The following is a 5,815-nucleotide window of genomic DNA, read 5'->3' as shown; positions in this document are numbered from 1 at the left end:
TAACCACAGTGCCCATTGTAATCGAGTTTGACACCATCAAAATCACAAGCGACGCAATTAAAAAAAAAAGGCATAGTTGTAAGCAAAAGTGTTCTTCTACCGGATGTATCCATAAGCCACATAGCGATTCCAATACATGGAAGCATCAACAAATAGTGGATCAACTCAACCAGTCAGCCAACAAGCGTATATCAGAGAATCAACCATGCCAGATCATGATGCAACAGATCTGTCGAACAAAAAATTGCAGCCTGCAAACAAAAAACATAGATCCGGCTTCCTCGATCTACAAAGAATCTCACAAATTGTTGAAATACCTGAAGGCCCACACCCACGAACAACGCATATCATATTTCTTTGGTAAACCAAAGCTCCCATACAAACTCGAATACCGATCAATGCAGTCGTCCAAGATCTCTGAGAGCAATTTAGCCAGCGGATAGCTTATGGAAAATCCGCCTCCGCGTATGCCATGTTAAACGAATGCGCCATGTTCTGCTCGGTACATTCAGAAATGGAGCATTCTCGGAGTGACAGGCCCCGAAGACGTCGACGATCATCCTCACAGAGATTCGATTCCCGGGGGTCATGCTGAAGAAGGCGGAGCTCCGTGTGAGAGGCGAGAGGTGCGATCGGTTGGATTCCTCGAAGGCAACGGAGAGTCCACCGGTTTCCTTCCAGCGCCTGATGCTGCCGCTCTGCAGCGACCTGCCAGGCTCAACGGCGGCCCCATTGCCGCCACCATTGCTGCTAGAGTCCGTCTTGTGATGGGACTGAAAATTCTCTTCCTTCGTCTCGTACTGTGCCGGGCTCGATCCCGCGTCGGGCCAAATTCCCAGACATCCTCCTCCTTAAGCTCATTCAAATCGCCTTCATCTGAGGCAGTAGAATTAGAATTCAAATTCTGCGGGGAAAATCCCAAGAGCTTCTCCATACAGCTCGCCCCGGCGGCCATCAGACGACAGTCTTTGGAAACAATATTGAGACTTGCAGCCATGAGGAAACTGTCGGGGTTTACGCTCGACACGGATGAAAATTTAAAGAAAGCAATGGAAGAACCAATCGATAATCTTCCAATACAGAAAAACCTGCACAACATTCAAATATTACACGCCGCATGGTCCATGTACCTAACTAAGGCCATGCAGATTCGAGATTTTGCAATTACAAGAAAATATTTTCAAGAAACTCCGTGAATCCTCATGCCAGATCGCTTCCAGAGCCAAGCTATAAACGCCTTGGGCCTTGCCTGGATACCATACTTGCCCTCGATCCAGTCGGATGGGTAATATCGACTCCAGCAGCTCAACGCACAAGCAACACTCTGCGCGCCACAATTGGCTCTCCATCGTCGGCCGATTTAATTCTCAAAACTAGTCACATGCTCCCCACCATCGCTATGAAGCCCCATTTTCTCCAACTTCTCCTTGGCGAGCTTTGGCGCATTGGGGCTGCTCTTGACAAAGGGCGGGTAGATCACATAAAGAAAAAGCAGAGCCGCGATCAGAGACACCAGACCGGATACCTGACCCTATCGATGAGCTCCCGAAGAGAGCCACGAACTGGTACACAACGCGATTGTTGAGCCCCGTTTTTATGAAGCCACGACATTGGATCCCTGAAGTCCGAGAAGACTGCTGCGAAGGTCAGGGTTTTTGTGAGCACCATGACACCGCAACAGTTCACTGCTCAGGTCTTTACACTCGCCAACAGATCTCCACACCAGGACTATGGTCTAACTCTCAGGTATATTAAACCAACATGACAGATTCCTATTGCAGAATGTTTTCTCTACGCGCAGATCATTCTGGCTTTGATCTGTGGATCGATTTCTTTAGCTAAAACGCATCTGACGGTCTCTACCAGTCGGAAGCCTTCATTACTCTCTCCTCTCCACGCTACGCCCTCTATCTTGTTCAACAAGCCCTCATCACTGTGACAGGTAGCGATCTCTGGTATCTCCATCGACCCACGATGATGGACAAACAAAAGTAGTTTATTTCTCTATGCCCAGGAGGGGCCAGGCCCTCACAAGCTCTGATACCAAGATAAAATTACACACAACAATATATTCTCTATATATTTTTGAATGAGGAAATTACACACATATTTATACAATCAATAGTCTCAAGATAGGAATTCTATCTTGGACGTACACTAGTGTGGTTGAGAGATTCTTTCAACCACACATTAAACTAGGAGAAACTAAATTCCTATTATTAGGAACAAACTCCTCAAATGGAGAATTACAACCATAGACAAGTAGGAATTAATTATTTCTAACTGGACGTCTGAATGCAAGTCTGGATCACCTGTCCCGAATTGAGACCGGCGAAGAACCAACAAATCCAGAGGAGGGACTCCCGGACGCCCAATTATATGCCGTGCGCGTTGCCGATGGCCACTTTGAAGATATAATCCACTTTTTAACTACGGGAACTGTGCCACAGGGGTTTTTAGTCCACCAAAAGAAGGAATTGGTGATACACACAACAGATTTTACCGTAATTGCAGATCACCTCTACAAGATGGGCAACGACGAAATACTACGCAGATATGTACCAGAATTCGAGCGTGGACAGATCCTGGCTGAAGCACATGGAGGGGTTGCTAGTGGACATTATGCGAGCCGCGCCACAGCCTAGAAGATTCTTCGTGCCAGATTATGGTGGCCCACTCTACATCAAGATTCGAAAGCATACTGTCGGGCCTGCGATGTATGTCAACGGATGGGCAAACCATCACGGAGGGATGAAATGCCACTTCAGCCACAGATGACGCTACAACCATTTGAGAAATGGGCGATCGACTTCGTCAGGCCTATTGAACCGCGAGGAAAGACGGGCGCACACTATATCATCACTGCGACCGAATATTTGCCCTGATGGGCAGAGGCACAACTGGTTAAGGATTGCACGACTGCGGCAACGGCAAAATTCTTGTTCAAGAACGTACTGACCAAGTTTGGGTGCCCCAAAATTCTTATGAGTGATAGGGGAATGCATTTTCTAAATGAAACGATCAGCGCACTCACTGAGGAATTCCAGATATATCACCAACAGAGTACGCCATACCATCTGCAAGCAAATGGGACCGTTGAGGCATTCAACAAAATTTTGGAGACCACGTTGACTAAGGTCTGTAATGTGCGACGAAATGACTGGGACTTACGCATCCCTGTTGTGCTATGGGCATACCAAACTACATGCAAGAAGTTGACAGGCCAGACACCATTTCGCTTAGTCTATGGCAAGGAGGTTGTTATGCCTATGGAATATATTGTGCCTAGTCTGCGGATCATGGCAATCACAGGTATGGCAGACCATGGGGCATTGGAAGAGAGGCTCGCACAGCTAGAAGAATTGGAGGAGGAACAATTTTTGGCCGGATTCCATCAGTAGGTACAGAAATAGCGCGAGAAAGCGTGGCATGATTTCCATATCAAGGTGCGCACCTTCAAGGAGAATGATCTAGTATTGCTTTATGACAGTAAGTTCAAAAAATTCCCAGGTAAACTCCGCATGCACTGGTTGGGACCCTATGTCGTCAAAGAAGTTACCGATGGGGGCACAGTTCAGCTGGCTAAACTCAATGGAGACCCCTTCCCAGGAAGAGTGAATGGCAGTCACCTAAAGCTCTACACGGGCAGGCCGACCACCTGACTAGCCATTCAAAATATAGTCTCACCGCTCCAACCAGTTGAAAAAGAGCGTGGGACGATAAAGCAGCCTGGGGTACAGATGCGCTAGTACCGCGGTGCGCGTACATTTGACCAAACACAAGGGTCGTATTTGCGCAAGAAGGATCACGCGAATGTGCTGATAAGAGGAATGATGACAATTGATATCACTATTCATGACAAGATGTCTGCATTATGGCACAAAGGAGCAGGCGACAAGCAATTAAGAGAAACAGTACGAGCTAGATATGGAACAACTGCCACATATTTTACATGAGAATTTTACACGAGCTGGAACAGGCGGAAATCAGTGCATTTGAAATTCGCATGGCTTATAAATCACAGAGGGGAATCCACTGGGCGACCCACACTTTGGAAACACATATGGAGATGTTCATTATCTCTGCACAAGGCATGAGCTCGAAGGTAGTGATCTGGCCGATGGAGACGCAGAACTCTCTAAGGAGTATGGTGTTAACAGTTTCGAGCATCCCGCAGGCTACAACATCACCAATAGGGGATGTACCGGAGCAAAGGGAACACAAAGCAAAATTTGTCTGGATGTCGTCGCTTCGCCCAAGGGCAGGCTGGCGCACTACAACAAAACAATGAAAGGATGGACAAACGATGACCATGGGTAGATATGCAGTTAATAATTCGTCTCTGATGTCCCTCGAAGATTGGGATCTTGCGGACAATAGCCAGTGTCTTGCAAAATTGCAACAAAAGCTGCAGCATACGGTGTGAAGTAGGGAAAATTTTAATAACCCCCCCTAAATTTATATGTATAATAAATGGGCGAATCTCCATGGTATATAGGAAAAATGGAAGGCGATTTTATCAATAATATAATATGTATATATAATTTTTTGGCGAATCTCTCACCAGGCATGGCGAATATTTTACTCAATTATAAAATCTTGTAAGATCTTGGTGAGTCTTTCACTAAATAATAAAACTTTGTAAGGCCCTAGTGAATCTTAGCATTGTGAACTCTTAGAGAATTTTTTGAAAAAGTATAAAACCATATATGACAAGAGCCACATGGTGGCAATATCACTGTTTTTTTTCACATTTCCATGAAATGGAACTTGTTTATAAAAAAATAAAAAAGCCAACCAAGTCCCTTATAATATGCAGGTAAGCTTATAATAGAGTCTGATACATCTACTATGCTTGTCTTCATTCAAGTGTCATAGCTGCTATACTTAACACTGTGAATCACAACTCTCCCAGAACTCAACTCTATAGTGTAATTAAAACCTTTGGAAATTGAATCTGACAACTCTATAAAAAGGATTAGTGAAATAGAAGCTTTTGTGAATGAACCCACTAATTATCACTGCTAAACAATCAATCCAGACTATGAAGTCTTCCATCTTGATCACAATCGTGCTCACGATCAAGGGAGTGCGACCACCTAGCCTGAAATAATGGCCATCATAGCTTCCAATAATCAACAACCACCTTGCAAGGACATCCTAGCTCATGTCTCATGAATTTTATTCATCAATATTAACTAATATAAATCTTATAAAGATAATATTAGAATCCTCTCCGGATTCACTGTTAATACAAGGGTAAAGGAAATTTTCTAGCTCAAGGCACTAGCCAATACCAACTTTGGTATTTGTGACCCCTTTGTGGGGATGCACCTACCCTGCCCCGTTGGGTTTCTACCTTGTAACATAGTTCAAGGATCACAAGAATTTCCTTCCTACTCCATTAGACACACTTTATTTGTTATACATAGTGAATGGAAAAGAAGCATTATAGAACACACAATTTCACAGAAGGAAGAAAAATCTTAGCCAGTTCAATATCAAAATCTTAACCACTGATTAATAAAGATTAACAAGTAGTGTAATGAATTGTTTCGAGTTATTTATTTACAAGCTGTAAAGAATGTAGTGGAATGGAAAATATTACTTAGGAAACCCTTCAATATTTTCTACTAATATGTCTGTGCATGTACATATGAAATTAGGAGCATTGTTGAATAGAAAGTTTCCTTTTCTCTTGCCTCCATTTTGACAAATCAGTGTGAAATCAGTGTCACTTTGAATCTCCTTTCCTGTGTGGATGTTTTGACAAATCAATGTGAAATCAAAGTCACTTTGAATTTCCTTTCCTGCG

At 44.0% G+C, this 5,815-nt stretch overlaps 1 pseudogene; it reads right to left on the bottom strand.

The window, feature by feature from the left end:
* Nucleotides 1-428: 428 nt before the first annotated feature.
* LOC149168970 (uncharacterized) lies at nt 429-1,668 on the bottom strand (annotated as a pseudogene).
* Nucleotides 1,669-5,815: the final 4,147 nt, after the last annotated feature.

This window comes from Pinus tabuliformis, chromosome 4_2 (genome assembly GCF_031772625.1).
Source record: "Pinus tabuliformis cultivar Carrire ecotype Pingquan chromosome 4_2, CPIR1, whole genome shotgun sequence".
NCBI classification, from domain to species: Eukaryota; Viridiplantae; Streptophyta; class Pinopsida; order Pinales; family Pinaceae; genus Pinus; species Pinus tabuliformis.
This window is presented reverse-complemented; position numbering and strand designations above follow the sequence as displayed.